This window comes from Odocoileus virginianus, chromosome 2, assembly GCF_023699985.2.
Source record: "Odocoileus virginianus isolate 20LAN1187 ecotype Illinois chromosome 2, Ovbor_1.2, whole genome shotgun sequence".
In the NCBI taxonomy this organism is placed as follows: Eukaryota; Metazoa; Chordata; class Mammalia; order Artiodactyla; family Cervidae; genus Odocoileus; species Odocoileus virginianus.
The window spans coordinates 52810976-52831427 of NC_069675.1; the positions used below are offsets into that span (position 1 = coordinate 52810976).

The following is a 20452-nucleotide window of genomic DNA, read 5'->3' on the forward strand; positions in this document are numbered from 1 at the left end:
GATGCAAGAAATGTTTACCAAAGAGCTAGAAGAACTAAAGAACAGACAGGGATGAATAATACACTAGAAGGAATCAATAGCAGAATAACCGAGGCAGAAGAACAGATAAATGACCTGGAGGACAAAATGGTGGGAATCACTGCCACAGAACAGAATATAGATAAAAGGATGAAAAGAAATGAAGACAGCCTAAGAGGCCCCTGGGACAACATTAAATGCACCAATGTTCGCATTATAGGGGATCTCAGAAGGAGAAGAGAGAGAGAAAGGACCTGAGAAAATATTTGAAGTGATAATAAATGAAAACTCCCCAAATAGAGAAAAGGAAATAGCAAACCAAGTCCAGGAAGCACAGAGAGTCCCAGGAAGGATAAACCCAAGCAGTTGATATAGAGTTATATGTGATATAGTGACATAAAGTTTATATGATATAGGTGATACATGATTGGTGATTTAGAGTTCTATTATTTTTCAGCTGACCAATCATGACACAATGATACTGAATGAGTAATAGTTGCATAATTATGATAGTAAAAGATGTTTATGTTTTCACAATTAGTAGCCAGACAAAAAAATAAATAAAATATAATTACAATTACAAGCCATAATGGGAACATGATTAACTGAGCAATATGAAATAACTGCATACAATTTGGGATGGGGTGTCCAGCAGAGTCAGGTGGCAAATGGAAGAGCATACATGCACATATTTTCATCCACCCAGTCAGTCTATATTTTTTGGTTGGTGCATTTAATCCATTTACATTTAAGGTAATTATCAATATGTATGATCCTGTTACTATTTTCTTAATTGTTTTAGGTTTATTTTCTGTAGGTCTTTTCCTTCTCTTGTGTTTCCTGCCTAGAGAAGTTCCTTTAGCACTTGTTGTAAAGCTGGTTTGGTGGTACTGAATTCTCTTAACTTTTGCTTGTCTGGAAATTTTTTGATTTCTCCATCAAATCTGAAGGAGAGTCTTGCTGGGTAGAGTATTCTTGGTTGTTAAGTTCTTCTCTTTCATCACTTTAAATATATCATGCCATTCCCTTCTGGCTTGTAGAGTTACTGTTGAGAAATCAGCTGATAGCCTAATGGGACTTCATTTGTGTGTTACTTGTGATCTTTCCCCTTGTTGCTCTTAATATTTTATCTCTGTCTTTACTCTTTGCCAGTGTGATTACAATGTGTCTTGGTTTGTTCCTGCTTGGGTTTATCCTGCCTGGGACTCTCTGTGATTCCTGGACTTGTTTGACTATTTCCTTTCCCATATTTTGGAAGTTTTTTTTCTATTATCTCTTCAAATATTTTTTGAGGTCCTCTCTTCTCCTCTGGGACCCCTAGAATGCAAATGTTGGTATATGCAAAGATGGGTTCAATAAAGGACAGAAATGGTATGGACCTAACAGAAGCAGAAGATATTAAGAAGAGGTGGCAAAAATATACCAAAGAACTGGGCAAAAAAGATCTTCATGACCCAGATAATCACCATGGTGTGATCACTCACCTAGAGCCAGACATCCTGGAATGTGAAGTCAAGTGGGCCTTAGGAAGCATCACTATGAGCAAAGCTAGTGGAGGTGATGGAATCCCAGTTGAGTGATTTCAAATCCTAAAAGATGATGCTGTGAAAGTGCTACACTCAATATGCCAGCAAATTTGGAAACCTCAGCAGTGGCCACAGGACTGGAAAAGGTCAGTTTTCATTCCAATCCCAAAGAAAGGCAATGCCAAAGAATGCTCGAACTTCTGCACAATTGCACTCATCTCACATACTAGCGAAGTAATGCTCGAAATTCTCCAAGTCAGGCTTCAGCAAAACGTGAACCGTGAACTTCCAGATGTTCAAGCTGGATTTAGAAAAGGCAGAGAAACCAGAGATCAAATTGCCAACATCCACTGGATCATCAAAAAGCAAGGGAGTTCCAGAAAAAAATCTACTTCTGCTTTATTGACTATGTGGATCACAACAAACTGTGGAAAGTCCTTCAAGAGATGAAAATACCAGGCCACCTGACCTGCCTCTTGAGAAATCTGTATGCAGATCTTGAGAAAGAAGAATGGAACTGGAGGAATCAATCTGCCTGACTTCAGGCTCTACTACAAAGCCACAGTCATCAAGACAGTATGGTGCTGGCACAAAGACAGAAATATAGATCAATGGAACAAAATAGAAAGCCCAGAGATAAATCCACGTACCTATGGATAGCTTATCTTCGACAAAGGAGGCAAGAATATACAATGGAAAAAAAGACAGTCTCTTTAACAAGTGGTGCTGGGAAAACTGGTCAACCACTTGTAAAAGAATGAAACTAGAACACTTTCTAACACCATACACAAAAAGAAACTCAAAATGGATTAAAGATCTAAATGTAAGACCAGAAACTATAAAACTCCTAGAGGAGAACATAGGCAAAACACTTTCCGACATAAATCACAGCAAGATCCTCTATGACCCACCTCCCAGAATATTGGAAATAAAAGCAAAAATAAACAAATGGAAACTAATTAAACTTAAAAGCTTTTGCACAACAAAGGAAACTATAAGCAAGGTGAAAAGACAGCCTTCAGAATGGGAGAAAATAATAGCAAATGAAGCAACAGACAAAGGATTAATCTCAAAAATATACAAGCAACTCCTGCAGCTCAATTCCAGAAAAATAAATGACCCAATTAAAAAATGGGCCAAAGATCTAAACAGACATTTCTCCAAAGAAGACATGCAGATGGCTAACAAACACATGAAAAGATGCTCAACATCACTCATTATCAGAGAAATGCAAATCAAAACCATAATGAGGCACCACTACACACCAGTCAGAATGGCTGCTACCCAAAAGTCTACAAGCAATAAATGCTGGAGAGGGTGTGGAGAAAAGGGAACCCTCCTACACTGTTGGTGGGAATGCAAACTAGTACAGCCACTATGGAGAACAGTGTGGAGATTCCTCAAAAACTGGAAATAGAACTGCCCTATGACCCAGCAATCCCACTGCTGGGCATACACACCGAGGAAACCAGACCTAAAAGAGACACGTGTACCCCAATGTTCATCGCAGCACTGTTTATAATAGCCAGGACATGGAAGCAACCTAGATGCCCATCAGCAGATGAATGGATAAGAAAGCTGTGGTACATATACACCATGGAATATTACTCAGCCATTAAAAAGAATACATTTGAATCAGTTCTAATGAGGTGGATGAAACTGGAGCCCATTATACAGAGTGAAGTAAGCCAGAAAGTAAAACACCAATATGGCATACTAACACATATATATGGAATTTAGAAAGATGGTAACGATAACCCTATATGCAAGACAGAAAAAGAGACACAGATGTACAGAACAGACTTTTGGACTTTATGGGAGAAGGCGAAGGTAGGATGATCTGAGAGAACAGCATCGAAACATGTATGTTATCAAGTGTGAAACAGACTGCCAGTCCAGGTTGGATGCATGGGACAAGTGCCCGGGGCTGGTGCACTGGGATGACTCAGAGGGATGGGATGGGGAGGGAGGTGGGAGGGGGGTTCAGGATGGGGAACACAAGTAAATCCATGGCTGATTCATGTCAATGTATGGCAAAAACCACTACAATATTGTAAATTAATTAGCCTCCAACTAATAAAAATAATTGGGAAAAAAAAAGAAACAGGAAAAAAAAAAGAAATCTTTATGCAGGTCAGGAAGCAAATTAGAACTGGACATGGAATAACAGACTGGTTCCAAATAGGAAAAGGAGTATGTCAAGGCTGTATATTGTCACCCTGCTTATTTAACTTATATGCAGAGTACATCATGAGAAATGCTGGGCTGGATGAAGCACAAGCTGGAATCGAGATTGCTGGGAGAAAGATCAATAACCTCAGATATGCAGATGACACCACCCTTTATGGCAGAAAATGATGAAGAACTAAAGAGCCTCTTGATGAAAGTGAAAGAGGAGAGTGGAAAAAGTTAGCTTAAAGCTCAACATTCAGAAAACCAAGATCATGGCAACTGGTCCCATCACTTAACAGCAAATAGACGGGGAAGCAGTGGAAACAGTGTCAGACTTTATTTTGGGGGGCTCCAAAATCACTGCAGACAGTGACCACAGCCATGAAATTAAAAGACATGCCTTGGGAGAAAAGTTATGACCAACCTATATAGCATATTAAAAAAGAGACATTACTTTGCCAACAAAGGTCCACCTAGTCAAGGCTATGGTTTTTCCAGTGATCATGTATGGATGTGAGAGTTGGACTGTGAAGAAAGCTGAGCACCGAAGAATTGATGCTTTTGAACTGTGGTGTTGGAGAAGACTCTTGAGAGTTCCTTGGACTGCAAGGGGATCCAACCAGTCCATACTAAAGGAAATCAGTCCTGAATATTCATTGGAAGGACTGATGTTGAAGCTGAAACTCCAATACTTCAGCGACCTGATGGAAAGAACTGACTCATCTGAAAAGACCCTGATGCTGGGAACGATTGAAGGCAGGAGGAGAAGGGGACCACAGAGGATGAGATGGTTGGATGGCATCACCAATGTGATGGACTTGAGTCTGAGTAAGTTCCAGGAGTTGGTGATGGACAGGGAGGCCTAGCATGGTGCCGTCTATGGGGTCGCAAAGAGTCAGACACAACTGAGCAACAGAACTGAACTGAACTGATATCACCAAAACTAGGATCTAATAGAAAAACCTGTAATCAGTTTTTAAAATCCAGATGCATATCAGAATTATCTTGAAATCTTTTTGAAAAATACAAATGCTCAGGTATTGCTTTGTTTCTCCAGAGTTCCAAATATGTTTCTAATGAGCAGTCATGTTTAAAAACAACTGGATTATATGATGATCTTTTACTTTTATCTAGTTTGTTTCACTTTTTCCAGTTCATATCCAGTGTTCCAATTTCTTTTAATGTTCTCCAATTTCTCCATATCTTCATTTTTTTAATGTTCTTTCTCAAGTGTAGTAGAAAAGTTTTTGTATACATACATATATATATAAATGTATAATATGTATGTTAGAAAACTTATTAATTTTTTTCCTAACTAAAAAAATTATGATATTTTGATTCCACTTGTTTGACTTAGTATGAATAGAATGCTAGATTTATAACTAAAAAAATATATATCTAACAAGAGACAAAGGTTTACTATATACCACAGGGAACTATATTCAATATCTTGTAATAATATATGATGAAAAATAATTTCAAAAATAATGTGTGTGTATTTGCATAACTGCACCACCTTGCTGTGCATCTGAAACATTGTAAGTCAACTGTACTTCATTGAAAGATATATATTTAAAAAAAAATGAGACAATAGTAACTTGACAATTGTGACACAACCACTCAGGTATTTAGCTGATATCCTAATGACCTCTATGTATCTTAGAAGCCAAGAGACCTTAAGACTTCAAAAACTCTGCTCATGCCCATTCCAGAATCAGCTGAAAGAGAAATCTTGAACTGGTACCAAAGGAACATCAGAAATGAACAGTAAAAATTGGCAGCTTCCTGAACAAACAAGTCTTCATCACACAGTTTTAACTCTATATGAAGTAAATTCATCTAATTAGTGGCTACATCTATGTTTGAATACAGGGCCTATTTCAAAGCAAAGCAAACTGTAAAAAATTATGAATTATGTTGGATTATCCACGTGTCATATTTCATTCATCTGTGCAGATAGTCTGAATCTGATCATCATTGAGGAAAATGATTATAGAACATGGATGCTATATACCTGCAAAGGGGCTAGTCTCCTTCCTCATAGATGTCATATCCTTGGAAGGAATGAATAAGTAAATGAGCCCCAAGGAGCTGATTAATGGGCATCCCTTCCAGAGTGATTCATATGCCACCCCCGCCTGTGTGACCATTATGGATTTATTAACATTAAAGCAATGCTATTCAAACAGGTATCAAAACATTTTCATGTGATGGAACACCAGGTGAAATATTACTGCAACCTCTCAGCAGACTGAAACAAGCTGAGATAATTGCCCTGCTAAGGAGAACAGACTCAACCTCCAGATGCCACTTAAGGCCCTGAGTTCTGTCTTCTAGAATTTCTTTACTTGATGTAATAATGGCCTGATGTTATGCTCAGAATCAGCCCCCCTCATATTGTGATACCCAATGGATACCACTAATTGCAACCCTTCTGCTCCAAAACATCTTCCAAGACTTAATTACAGAATAAGTGAGGGAGCTCCGGCTGAGGAGTTCCTGTCATTTCCTGGGTACCTCCAGCTACATTCCTGGTTCACTGAGGGCAGGGTAATGGTGGAGGGTGGACAGCAACAGAGTGGAGACCAGAGCCCTCTCTCTCCAAAGAGTAAAGAGCAGGAATGAGGTAATTATTTGAGAAAAGATATCATGCACATGAGCATCAAATAAAGATTACCAAACAAAAGTGAAGCCATGTTTAGAAAATGTACCAAAACCCTTCCTTGACATTTTTATTCAGAACTATTTTCATTTCTGAAAATAAAAATTAATTTCCTACTTTCTGAATTTAGCTATCTTTTCCTCATATGCTATTTCCCATCCCCCATAGGTCTTCAAATGTTTTTCTATAGGACAGAAAGAAATAGAGCAATGCCTGCCTTCAGCAAGCTCATCACCATGCTGGGGATCCCATGATTGTTCATGTGAGAAGTAAGCTGACCTTCCAAGGCAGAGGATGGTCACCACAAAGTCATTTTCGGAAAGTCACACTCTGAAGGTGATAGTGTGCTTATGAACTGGGGGAACAAGAGCAAAGCAGTGACAAAGTCTAGCAGGTAAGAACATTTTATTTGATTATAATCACACACTATTTCTCCATGTTTACTATCAAGGGTGTTAGATGCTCAGTCGTGTCCAGCTCTCCTTGACCTCACAGACTGTAGCCTGCCAGGGTCCTCTGTCCATGGGAATCTCCAGGCAAAAATACTGAGTGGATAGCCATTCCTTTCTCCAGAAGATCTTCCTGACCCAGGGATTGAACCTGGGTCTCTTGCATTGCAGGCAGATTCTTTACCATCTGAGCCAGCAGGGAAGCCCAGGCCACCTACTAAATGCTCCTGAGGATAGATCTGTGACCTTAAGGAGGATACTGGGTTATTTTAAACCATAAGATCTTTCCTCATGCTTATTTAGTTCTATATGCTGTAGGGGCCTGGTGGATGGCCAAGTTATTATACTAAGTCTCTTTCTTTCTCTCTCTCTCTCTCTTTTTTTTTTACTCTAACCATGCCCCTTGGTCTGATTCCTGAGCATTTCCACCCTCAGACCTTTTCTTTCCCAGTCAGTCCCCATGAACCAGAAAAATGTCTTTGCCCTCTTTAAACACACTGACTGGTCTGGAGGCTCTTACTCAAGCTCCGTACCCCCAACCAACGGCACTGCCATCCTATTGTGGTTTCCTGAAACATTTGTCATTTTGTCACTTAATCATTTACTAAATTTGTTGTTATTCCATTTCTCCATGCCACCATGTACTGCACCTTTGATGAGATCTTAAGATGCCTGAGGACAGCAAATTGAAAACTCCTGACTAGGTTTCAGTTCTTGGTAATGAACCAAGCAAAATATGAAGATGTGCCAAGAGCAGTGGCTCAGCTTGGAGCTTATGTGGGATCCCAAGGAATGGGGAGAACTAGAGGAGAGAAAACAGGCCAGTGGGCAGCAGTGATTTCAGGGCCAGCTCTGTGTCTTGGAAAGTCACTGGAGTTCCAGGTCATGCTTAAAGACAACTTTACCATGGTGCTAAGAGATGCTTCTCACGGACAGGGGATCAATTTAGGAGCACATTTCTTAAGTGAAATGAACCAACCTCTGTGGATCTAAAGCTGCAGAAGTCAAAAGGTAACCCCTCTGCTCCATTATGCATTAGTTTAATACTTTATTCCCCCCTGCTCTTCACCTCAAACTGCAGAAAAGCATCTATTCAAGAGAAGTGGGAAGAAGCAAAGAACCCCAAAAGAGGGAATCAAAGAAGAAAAGTAGAGAACTTGAAGGTTTGCCGATTTTACAACTTGGCCAGGACAGACACTGTCCTGCAGATCTGGTCCTCTTGGAGGGGATGAGTCAAGAAACAGTGTTCAGTTCTGGTTCTACCTTTCCTCTTCAACAGATCCACATCCAAAGAACTTCTTCAAGAATTCAAACTAGCTGAAAACTTTCATCGTCCCAGTTTTGTATATCCCTATTATACTCATAAATTACAGAAAAGAGAAAACCACAAACATAGAAGCTCCAAGTAAAATAACACAAAATAAAGCAAAGTATCAGCCATCACCACCATGACAATAAAACTTTCATAGATAGAATCCCAGCGAAGTCCCAATTTAGTCGCAGATCTTCTTCACAAGTTACAGGAAGATAGGAAGTTAGACTTTAGCATTTTAGAAAGATTCTCATACCTAAAATTGTAAAGCCATCATCTGCTTAAATACAACAATCAGAAAATTCAATTAACCAGAATACTCATTCCTCACACATGTTGGTTCCTTGGGGTTTTAACTGCCTCCAATCTGCCATATACAACATTAAGTGTGTCTAATTTTCAAAGCAGAACATATAATTATTCCTTTTTGTCAATGAAAATCTTGGGTGGAAATAATCACCAATGTGAACTTTGCCATTCCAGGTTGTTAAATTCAAATGAATATAAATGCTGTTCTCTGTAAATTATCTCTCTAATTTGAGGCATAAATGGGCTTTTTGCCCTCACCTTCAAGGCTTGCCTTCAATATTCTGTGAAAGACAAATTACATTATTATCTTAGGAAAGTCTGCTGAAAATTATTGAATTTTCAGTTCTAGAAGCTAAAGATATTTCTTGTTTGACACAGTATATCAATACTTGTCACTGACACAGAGATTGGATTTTTAAGGCATTTGAGGAACAAAAGAAACAAATTTTACCCTGGCATTCATTTTAAAAACAAAACATCTAAATAAATCAGATCTGGCTAGCAAGATACCTGGAGCCTTGACTGGGTTTAATTACACATAGAGTGGGCAAAGCTGCAGTTATAATCAAGAAGCAGACAGCAGTACCACTCAAATCATCTCAACACTGACACGTCACAGGTAGTTGAGTCTCAAACACATTCAGGGTTTAAGTCACAGCTGATGAACCGCACGGAAGCCACCAGAGGACTTTGCTGATGATGAACACTTAAAGCAGCTTTCTTCTAGATTTGGTTTTCCTGTTACTGTTGCTTTTTAATGGCAGAATAGGAATTAAGATGAGCACTCACAATGATAGTGGAAACACACTTATGGTTTATTAAGTGCTGATCCCATGCTGAGCACAATGTTCACTCCTGCATATTCATTTCATGGATTGATTCATTTGTTTAAAACTCAGAGCCTTCTGAGTTTGCTATGCTGTTTATTTCACAGATGAGGAAACTGAGTCCTAGAAGAATTAAGCCACTTGCCTAAGGTTAAGAGGATAGTTCATGTGACAGAAGAAGTATTTGAATCAGTAAATGAGAAAAGCATCATAGGAAAAAAAAAGGGGGGGGCTAATGGAATTCAGCAGAATACTTAAATTCTGTTGACTATCATTCCTTTCTTTCCTTCAAGTTGAGTATCAGGCAACTGTAGGTACTCATCTGTCATCCCCAAATTCAGGAGGCTGAAAAATACACTTTTTCTTCTGCTCACACTACTCAGTAGTGACAGTAACAGCAAATACTTATAAAGCTCTAATTCTCTGCCAGGCTCCTTTGTTAGCACTTTATGATTACTATCTGCTTTTACAAGGGCAGAAACTGAGGCATGGTTAATGCACTAATTTGGTTAATTTGTCCACTGTCACGTGGCTAGTAAGTGGAGGAGTGGGGATTTTAAGTGGGAATAATTTGGCTCCAAGGTCTGCTTTCTTAGCCACCATGTGCATGCTAAAGTCGCTTCAGTTGCGCTGGACTCTGTGACCCAATGGACCATAGCCTGCCAGGCTCCTCTATCCATGGGATTCTCCAGGCAAGAATACTGGAATGGGTTGCTGTGCCCTCCTATACAGGGGATCTTCCTAACCCAGGGATCGAACCTGTGTGTCTCATGTCTCCTGCATTGCCAGGTGGATTCTTTACCACAACCACCACCTGGGAAGCCCCATGAATTTAATATCCAATTTCAAATCTGTCAGTTGCTGGGGATAGGAACAGGAGGACAAAACTTGAAATCTTCTCTGTCCTCATTAACATTTCAACAGAGGCAGGTAGGTCTCTGCTTCCAACCAATTTACATAAGATGGAATCACCAGGAGACCTAGTGGGGCATCCTGCTGTCACTGAGGTGTCTCCTGGACACCCTCGGAGTCCAGGATGGATCTTTGATTTGACTCTGCTTCCAGAGAGGAACATAGAAATATATAAGGAGGAAATCAGGCCCAGAGGGGTTAACCCTCTAAAACTCTCAAAAGCAGGCAGATCTCAGTCACTAACACTCCAATTTTGAAGTGTTTTCCATGAAAGAGGGAGCTGTACTTCCATCTTAAAGCCAAGTGCTAGCTAAGAGCCTAGGAACACACATTGGGAATAAACCCAACATCATTGCATCCTCCAAAACATTTATATTTTGGGTTTTTTTTAAATGTATTTTTAAGTTTTCAAGGGTTTCTTAGAGGAATATTTTCCCATCACTGCATGGCTGGATTTAACAGGTATCACAATCACTTCAAGCAGGCTGGCTTCTTTGGCCCACAGTAGTAATGAAAGTATTATGTTTATCCAACATGCTAGGAAAATGTCAACCTACTAGACCTTAGGCAAACAATGATGTACAGTTAGAGACAAAAGTTATTCCCATAGCTAAATCTTTGGAACAAGTTATCCAGGGAAGATAATTTTAATATTCAAGACAATAAAACCTACAATAGTCACTTTTATAAAATATGTATTTGGAGTTTTATTGTCTCAGTGGGCTTTCCTGGTGGCTCAGATGGTACAGAATCTGCCTGCAGTGCAGGAGACCTGGGTTCAATCCCTGGGTTGGGAAGATCCCCTGGAGAAGGAATGGTAACCCACTCCAGGATTCTTGTCTGGGAAATTCCAAGGAGAGAAGAGTTTAGTGGGCTATAATCCATGGGGTTGCAAAGAGTTGGATACGACTGAGCAACTAACACTTTCTGCACTTATGAACTTCAGATATGTAACATTTTATACAGAGAAACTTTCTTGAACATATGACTTTATCTGAGGCCTAGGCACACTAAATGATTTTTCATCCCCTATGGTCACTGAAATAATTAGGCCAGTTACATATGTCTTTTTAAAAAATACACTAAATGTTTGAACATTAGACTCCAAATTCTGTGGGTAAGTTACTTTTCTCATTGTGCCTTAGTGCCCTTTGCAAATACTATAAGAAAGACATATACTCAAGTACAGGAGAGTGCAGAGAAAAGAAATGAAGGCTTTTGCAGGTAACAGTATTTGAAAAGGCATTACAAAGTGGTGGTTAATTTCTTCTTTCTTTAAAGTAATTTTTATTTTTTTCCTATAGCTATATGTTTGAAGTTGAAAATTTGAAAAAAGTCAAATACTACATAAATAATATCTTCGTTAAAAAAAAACTCAAGCAACACATAAGCATGTAAAATAAATAATAAAAGTTCTTTTCAGCAAAAAAAAAAAAAAAGTATTTAAAATTTTCAAAGGATTACTTCATGTTAAAGAAAAACATAGGACTTTCCTGGTGGTCCAGTGGTTAAGAATCTGCCTTCCAATGCAGGGGACATGAGTTTGATTCCTAGTCAGGAATCTAAGACCCTATGTGCGGGGGGACAACTAAGGCCACAGGCCACAACTAGAGAAAGCCCACAGTCTCAACAAAGACCCAGTGCAGCCAACAATAAAAAATAAAAACAAAAAATATAGGTGCAGAGTTCTTAGCATAGTGTCAAGCACAGAGTAGGGCTAATGTACCTATGTGCACACGCAGGTATCTATATAATTCATACAGAATGGTAACACAAAGAAAGCTAAATCTATTCTTTATCTGATGGACTCACTTAATCTGTGATTCGTAAATGGGCAACATAGAGCTTAAAAGTCAGCTGCTATATATTCAAACAGACACAGTACATAGGCTTCTTGCTGCCACAGTGATGTTGCTGATGATGCTGGCATTATTCTAAGTTCCTGCCTGTACCTTTTGATGGGAGGACTAGAAGTATCCTATTTTGCAAATAAGGAAACAGAGACATGGAGTGTTCAAATGACTTGCTATGGCCATACATCTGATGTACACGGCAGCTTAGGTTGGAACCCACATGGTCTAATTCCACAGCGAGCGCTCTTAACCTTTACAAAAGGCAATGCTCCTCTGACCTGCTCATAATCCAGTTCCCTGGGTGACACATAACAAGCTGCTCAAAGGAAAACTAAGGAAGTCTGTCCTTTTGTCAGCTCCCAGGAGTCAGGAAGTGATGAGTCCCATGCAGCAAGGCTGACCTGACTTCCTTCAAGCCAGGGTTGTTTTGAAATTGGGATAGGATAACTGGATCTAAGACCATGAAGTATTTTGGGCACATAGAAACTATGTGACTCTAAATCTGAAGTAACTTTAAAAACAACCTAAGAGTGACTACATCATGGCATGTGCCACATTTCTCACTTACAGCGACTCATCCCCAAGTGCTTCCAAGGGGACACTGACTGCTTTCTACCTTTTGACATGGTTGTGGTAGAAGTATTATTTCAAAAATGTTAAAAAGAGTGCATGTTGAAACAAGTGCCATATAACATCCCTACTATGATGAGTAGAGAAAAGGACATAAAAAGGTTATTTATTTATCAGTATCATTCATGGTCTTAAACCAGGCAAATCAGTGAGACGCTACATACATGGAATTTGTCGCTTCTGTTCATTGAGGTTACTGTGTGTCAAAGTTATCTTTAATCTTCAAAGTTATTTTTATTCCTTACAGTCACTTGATGAGGTAAATATTATTACTTCTCATTTACAGATTAAAACAGAAAGCTGCCGGAGGTTACATAACTTGCTCAAGGTCATGTCAAGAAGCAGAGGCGGGGCTTGAACCCAGTTCTGCCAGAATTCAAAACCTGCACATTCTCCTTCTATCACATCAAACTGCTTCAGTGAGATGTCAGAAAATTAAGAGAGCTAGCCAGCTTGAGATGATGGGGATCATAGAAACAGGAAGTCTGATTCTCATGTGTGGACCACTTACAGATAATTTTACCCCAGGAGAGGCTGCTCATCCTGAAGACAGAATGGAAAACACAGAGCTCATACCCTAATGATCCAGCCAGTGCTGGGCTCGATTTTCTTGGGGAATCATGGCCTTGAATTTTGGAAGAGTAACAACTTACAGTGCAGGAAGAAATGAGACACGAAACAGCACATGACTCTTCAGTTGACTTTCCAGGAAGTACTCCTGGCCTACTCCCACCCCCAACAACTTCCACCTATAGGCAAGAAGATGGAATCTTGTGTTTCCATTGTATTTCCACACATCCCTGTGAAACCAGAGCAGACCAGAATACCTATTATGTGTTAGTCACTCAGTCATGTCCAACTCTTTGGGAACCCATGGAGGCAGCCCACCAGGGTCCTCTGTCCATAGCATTCTCCAGGCAAGAACACTGGAGTGGGTAGCCATTTCCTTCTTCAGGGGATCTTCAAGACCCGGGGATTGAACCTTGGTCTCTGGCATTGCAGGTAGATTCTTTACCATCTGAGTCACCAGGGAAGCTCATCTGGTACATACTAGGTGAAATAAATCCTTAAATACAGACTGTGGACAGAGGGAGTAGGTTCTTTCAGGACCAGCTTGAGTTAGTCCCCTGCATGCATGCAGAGATAGAATGCTGAGACCCCTGCCCTGTCACATCTCTCTAACCTCCTTTCCCTTTATGTTTCTCCCTCTTTTTCTTCCCTTCACAACCTTTCCGGAGAAGAGCCTGGAGGAAAAGGTACATGAAACAGGAGAGTGCATGTTTTTGGTGAGCAGCATATCACTAGGCTTGGGTGGAGAGGAGACAGCAGCAATAGGTTTAAAAACACAAGTGGCTACTCAGCCATTAAAAAGAATACATTTGAATCAGTTCTAATGAGATGGATGAAACTGGAGCCTATTATACAGAGCGGAGTAAGCCAGAAAGATAAACAACAATACAGTATACTAATGCATATATATGGAATTTAAAAAGATGGTAATGATAACCCTATATGCAGGACAGAAAAAGAGACACATGTATAGAACAGACTTTCAGACTCTGTGGGAGAAGGCGAGGGTGGGATGATCTGAGAGAATAGCATTGAAACATGTATATTATCAAGTGTGAAACAGATCTCCAGCCCAAGTTGGATGCATGAGACAAGTGCTCAGGGCTGGTGCACTGGGAAGACCCAGAGGGACGGGATGGGGAGGGAGGTGGGAGGGGGGATCAGGATGGGAAACACATGTAAATCCATGGCTGATTCATGTCAATGTATGGCAAAAACCACTACAATATTGTAAAGTAATTAGCCTCCAACTAATGAAAATAGATGAAAAACAAACAAACAAACAAACAAAAAAGACAAAGAAAAAAACCACAAGTGATAAGTTAGCTTCTCCATCCCAATCCCACCTGCATGTGACTTCTCAGAGAAGCAGTGTCTGGGGCACATAAAAGGGCACAAAGGGTAGACGAAGTAGGATTCTATAATTCAATGAAATGGATTATTTACTGAGCTCATTACCACCTTTGAAATTCACCAAGAGGCTGTCAGTGGTGCCACCTCCAACTCTGCAGAGAGCAAAATTAAAACAGGCCACAGTGCCACACAGGGTGCCTAGAAGGGGCCCGGGGACCAAGCATTCACAGCAGAGGTGGGTGGCAAGCGATGGTCGCAAAGTGAAGAAAACTCCCCAGGCCATGAGGATGTCCTCCATTTTCAGAGGAAGAAGCCAAGGCAATATTCCCACCTTTCAACAGTGAGCTCATTGAAGGCATTTAAGCAGCAACAGTGTCTGAATGGGCACTGGTATTCACTGAAAATTTAAGGGTTCTTGACAAATTTTACCAACACATGATAAATTAAAATTAGATGTTAATATCTTGGCCAAAGGATTTGACAACAGTGGAGTCAAAATGTGTCCTTCAAGGGAGACCCGTCCACACCATATACATTCACAAGACATATGTTAAGACAGAGGTTGGGCTTTGGGGAAGGAATAACCAGAAAGCAAATGTCTAATCCTACTTTTACTTGATACTATGAGTAAAGCAATTCCCAAGAGAGAATAAGGCAGATAAAGTAAGCCCCCTCAATACAAACCTTCAAGTTGCAAACTTTCAAAGACGTGAACGTGCATTCGCATGTCCAATCTTGTAAGTCATGAGTGAAACTACACTTGCCCTCCATCTCCTATTGTTGATGATTCTTCAGCTTTACCATCTCCCACCTCCTCTCCCTCTTATACAGCATGATATAGCTGATTGTGTTAGTTGGGCACCTAGGCTAACTTTGCTGGACTTACAAATAAACAATGTATGGACACACTTTCAGAATGGAATTCATTTGTACACAGGGGATTTACTGCATTTGCTTTCTGATGGACATCTAGAGGGCTTCCCAGGTGGCCCAGTGGTAAAGAATCTGCCTGCCAATGCAGGAGACATAAGAGATGCAGGTTCCATCCCTGGGTCAGGAAGATTCCCTGGAGGAGGGTATGGCAACCACTCCAGTATTTTTGCATGTAGAATTCCATGGACAGGGTTGCCTAGAGGGCTATAGCCCATAGGGTCACAAAGAGTCAGACATGACTGAAGCGACTTAGCACAGCATGGAGACCTAGAACTCCAGCATCTGTGTGCACCTGCCCTGGCCGGCAACCTGGCAATTTTTCCCTAACTGATTTCAGGTCTTCTAGGAGAGGCCCAGGAAGCTGGATGCTAGCTGTTGGCACATGACAGGTAAGGTAAAGCCATGCTCAGACTCCTGATGCTAAGCCTACTGCTTGTTGTTTTCTTTCTGTCTTCACTGAAGTTAACATATACAGAAGACTAGCTTGCTTAACGGGTAACATTAATGCATTGATGAATGCAACAATTCGACAGCTCTTGCTTTATCCCAACAGGTCTTTTCTTCTGCTTACATGCATGATATCACTTTGCTTCTTCCCGCTTACTGAACACCTACTACGTGCCAAGGTCTGAACCTGACTCTGGGGAAGGTGTACAAGACCCTCAGGAGACTTTCACTCTGACTGTGGAGGCAGGGTTCACACACACAAGAAACAGGCAACTGATGATGACTGGAGTAAGGTGTTCTGAGCAATATTGAAAGGCTGGGATGGAAGTGCAATTAGAAGGCACGAGAGTTAAACGTCAGCATGACGGAGGATGACTGAGAGTCCCTGGGCTGAGAAGGGGGCAGTGAAGAACCCCAGACAGGGAGCACAGAGGTGTGGAGTGAGGAGCATCGGTCAGAAAAGCGAATTATCCACAGTGGCTCAGAGTAACATGCTTTAGCAGCTGGCCACAGACGAGCCTGCAAACCAGCCAAAGACAGCTTGGGAAGCACTGTCCTTGGGGTTTGAACTTGAACATGTAGGCTAAAGGTCAACAGTTTCTGTATCCAGCCAGATCATAAATACTTTGGTTGGACAATCTCTGCTGCAACTAGTCAACTCTGCCCTTACAGGGTAAAAGCGGCCATAGACAATATGTAAATGAAAGGGCGTGGCGGTGTTCCAATAAAATTTTATTGACAGAAACAGAAACTCAGATGGATTTGGCCGGTGGCTGGATTTGCTAACCCCTCTCCTCTCAGTAGACTGACTCATAGCCACACTCCAGTCTCAAGTGATACAAACAAAGGAATCATTCTGAAACCAGGTGTGCTCCCTAAAGTATATATGGACACAGGTGTCTATTAAATTAAGAATAGATCACCACAGATCTAACCTGTAAATCTGGCATTGCGTCTGAGATGGAAAGGGTGTCTTGCAAAGGAAAATGTGAAAATCAGGGGTTGATTAATGTAAAACAGGGGCCAGCATTTTAAATGAACACCATCCATCTTCTTTTCTTTTAATATTGAAGTGAGAAGAAGGACTTGGATCAATGCCCTCATCAATGGCTAACTCCTCCCTGTCTTCTCAGAATAAAACTAACTTGCTAAATGAGAAGACAAGAAAACAACAACAATAGCAGCAACAACAACATCAATAATGAAAACCAACCTTTCTTTCTGAAGAGGGTTTCCAAACAGAACACATACACATTCTGTGGTAGTTAACAACATCCACCTCCCTTACTATGCTGAAGTTTCTGCAAACCAGAATTAAATTGAATATGTCAACTCTAAATCTCCTGTCACAGGGAATTTTGTAGCAAGTCTTCATGATGGCACAAATGTAATCTTCAGTACAGCCGGAGGAGGAACTAAGATCATAAAGAGGTTTTTCAGTAAGACAAGGACCTGCTTTAATTCACTCTAAGGCAGGATGCCCCCATGTTAAAAAGAACCATGTTCTGAACTTTTCCGTGCAATTTGAATAATTTTTCTCTCAGAAACATAGTATAAATGTGGGTTAGCTCCCAGGCTTAGCCCTGTAAAAGCTTATTTAAACCAAAAGAGAAATGAAAACAGTAGGAAGCAATGGCTTTGTAGTACTGGTAATTAAGTAAATCAAAAGCAATTATGATTAGAAAATCATTTTTTAAAAAATCTCTTACAAACATAGTTAAATAAAAGATAGACAGGGGATTCATTTTGAGATTCTCATCAGTTATAGCCCTTCCTTGCTGATTGCTTGTTAGATCCCAGACTCACCAGCTTTCCTGCTATTCTTTAAAGACTATAAGCTTGTGTTGACACTGGGCCTTAATAATTGCTGATCTATCAGTCAGAAGCAGATTTCCAATAGGTTTTTGAATGTCTAACTCCTTCTCATTTTCAAGACCTCTTGGGCCTCTCCATGAATATATAAAAGAGACCCTCCCAACCCTAGTCAGCATCTGTACCATCAGCCTGCGTCATTTTAAACAGAGAATATGAAGACATAAGTTATTTACTTTACATTTGGTTTACTGGTTCACTGTCCATCTCCTTACACATAAAGTGCATGCAAGCAGAACTCTGTCTTCTATATCCTGATAAGTGCTCAATTAAATATTTTACTGGTGAATGGACTCTGAAGGAATGTTTATATGGATGCTTTCAAAAGTTTCTTTATTTTGTTATTTTGTGATTTATTTTCTCTAATATAACTTTGAATTTTCTCTAACTCTTTAATCCCCAAACCAATGTTCATCCATTATTTGATATAGGGACCTGGACCAAGAATTTTTTTTTTTTTTAATATTTATTGATCAACACAAATACCTGGGGTATAATGGAATAATTGTAGTCAAGAAGGGGGAGAAAGAAGTAGAAGAAAGCAGATTAAAAAAAAAATCAAAACTACACATTATTAATAAAAAAGAGAATATAATGTTGGCTCTACTAGCCGCATGTCTACAAAGGCATAAAAACAGGGGAGATGAAAACTAAATCTCTTGAAAAGGGAAAAGGGAGGCTCTGAGAATGACAGAACAAAAATATTGCCATAGGTCCCTGGGGGCACCAATGTCACAGTGCAGAGTCGCAATTCAAAGGGGATTTTACACTGAGTAGGGAGAACTATGCTAATAAGAAGCAAAGAACAAAAAGAAGAGCAATCGTTGAAAATCTACCATAAGCAAGAAACTGTGCTCTTTGTATATTTAATTATTACAACAATCTTTTGAGGTTCAAATTACATTATCCTTACTTTTCCAACTGAGGAAAATGAAATTCAAAGTTAAACAATGTAAACCAGAAAGCATTCTGTTTTATGGATCCAGATTTGAATCAAGGTTTATCTAGTAGTTTTTTTTTCCTATGACGTTTTTCCAGGAAGGACACATATTAGACGTTTATACTTATTTAGCAAACAAAAAATGAACAAGTTTGGATATTTTCTTTTTAAAAAGAGTAAATTCTGCTTAATAAAATTGCTTTAAATGATAACAATATCCAGTTACTCTAGGGTCTGTGGGGCTTCACAAGCAGCTCAACAGTAAAAAAAAAAAAAAAAAAAATCCAACTGCAGCGCAGGAGCTGCAGAAGATGTGGGTTGGATCCCTGGGTTGGGAAGATCCCCTGGAAGAGGGCATAGCAACCCACTCCACTATTCTTGCCTAGAGAATCCCCAGGACACAGGAACCTGGTGTGCTACAGCCCAAAGAGCTGCAAAGAGTCGGACACAACTGAAGCAACATAGCATGCACACATGCATGCATTCATTAGGGTCTGTGAGAATTTTAATCATAAAATATTTTGCACAGTGGCTGTGTTCTCCAATTGCCTCCTATAAGCATTGTCAGAGGCAGGGGGTTGGCGGCGGTGCGGGGCTGGGGGGCGGTGTATGGCTGTAATAAGCAGATTCCGCAGTGAGAAGCAGGTACCACATCCTGTCCTTTCCTATTTTCATGACAAGTGAACAAACTAAACTGCTGAAAAACTACTCCACAGAACCCCAAATAGGGAAATAAGAGATCAAATAGACAATGCTCTTATATAAACTTATCTGTCTCCAGCACTGAAGCTCTGCCTGAGTTTCCACACGCCACATCCAAACTACAGCGGGCATGCTGCCCTTTTACAGGCGGGACCTAAACGGGTCCATGAAGAGAGGCAGCACCAACTTCTCTTTCCACGTCTCTGTCCTCAAGACTTGTGGTGTATCCGGTGTAACAAAGGGCAAGCAGGTGATAGGTCGAACCTGAAAAACTAGCTACGGGTACTCTATGGCCTCTAACTCTAAAAATGTGTACTTAAAAATGAAGCCTTGGATTTTGGGTTTTTGAGCACTGCTTTTTTTTTTTTCTATTTACTTAGTTTTATATCATTTATTCTCATCCTTTACCCCTGCAAAATAAGTGCAACTCAAGCTCTTTCAAAGAAACCAGGACATAAGCGAATGCATCATTTTGACAGTGGAAAATGACAAAAACATCTTTCAGTCTCTCCATACTTGGCTGATAAATGAGCCACATCAACTACAAACTCTAATACCGAGAAAAGACTAGTGAAAACAAGTGAGCCCATTCAGAATATAACTAAGAAGACAGCACAGAGTATTTGATGGTTAGACAAGGAAAAAAAGATTGATTCTTTGTTGATTTGTAAAAAATGAACAAGTAGAACATGAGTTAAATCGCAACTTAAAGCTCTCAGTTAATTACTTACTTACCCAAGGACTACCACAAAATGATGATTATGCAGCCTTTATTCCCAAATTGATTTCTAATTGTTTATTTTGTTTCTAAAACAGGTAGTGTAAAAATCTTACATCTATGGAAATTAGCAAAACATACAAATATGCATATAAAACAAGTTCAGACTTACACCCCTTTGCTTAACACTATGTTTTACCTAATAACAATATTAAAAATAACTTTTAAGGATGTTTACAAAATTATG

The 20452-nt window shown here is 39.9% G+C and overlaps 1 protein-coding gene and 1 long non-coding RNA gene across 12 annotated transcripts in view; one reads left to right on the plus strand and one right to left on the minus strand.

Moving 5' to 3' along the window:
- The window catches only part of LOC110151831 (uncharacterized), a 30352-nt gene extending 16035 nt beyond the window's left edge, over window positions 1–14317 (plus strand). The window contains exons 1-3 of one of the 3 annotated variants that reach the window (XR_002318174.2): window positions 5205–6342; window positions 6547–6772; window positions 12957–14317. This is a non-coding gene — a long non-coding RNA (uncharacterized lncRNA). Of the gene's footprint in view, window positions 1–5204; window positions 6343–6546; window positions 6773–7908; window positions 9139–12956 lie in introns of those variants that run through there. The other 2 variants (XR_011492419.1, XR_011492420.1) reach the window with 2 other exon arrangements.
- The window catches only part of CTNNA2 (catenin alpha 2), a 1320632-nt gene that overhangs the window by 716353 nt on the left and 583827 nt on the right, over window positions 1–20452 (minus strand). The window lies entirely within an intron of this gene.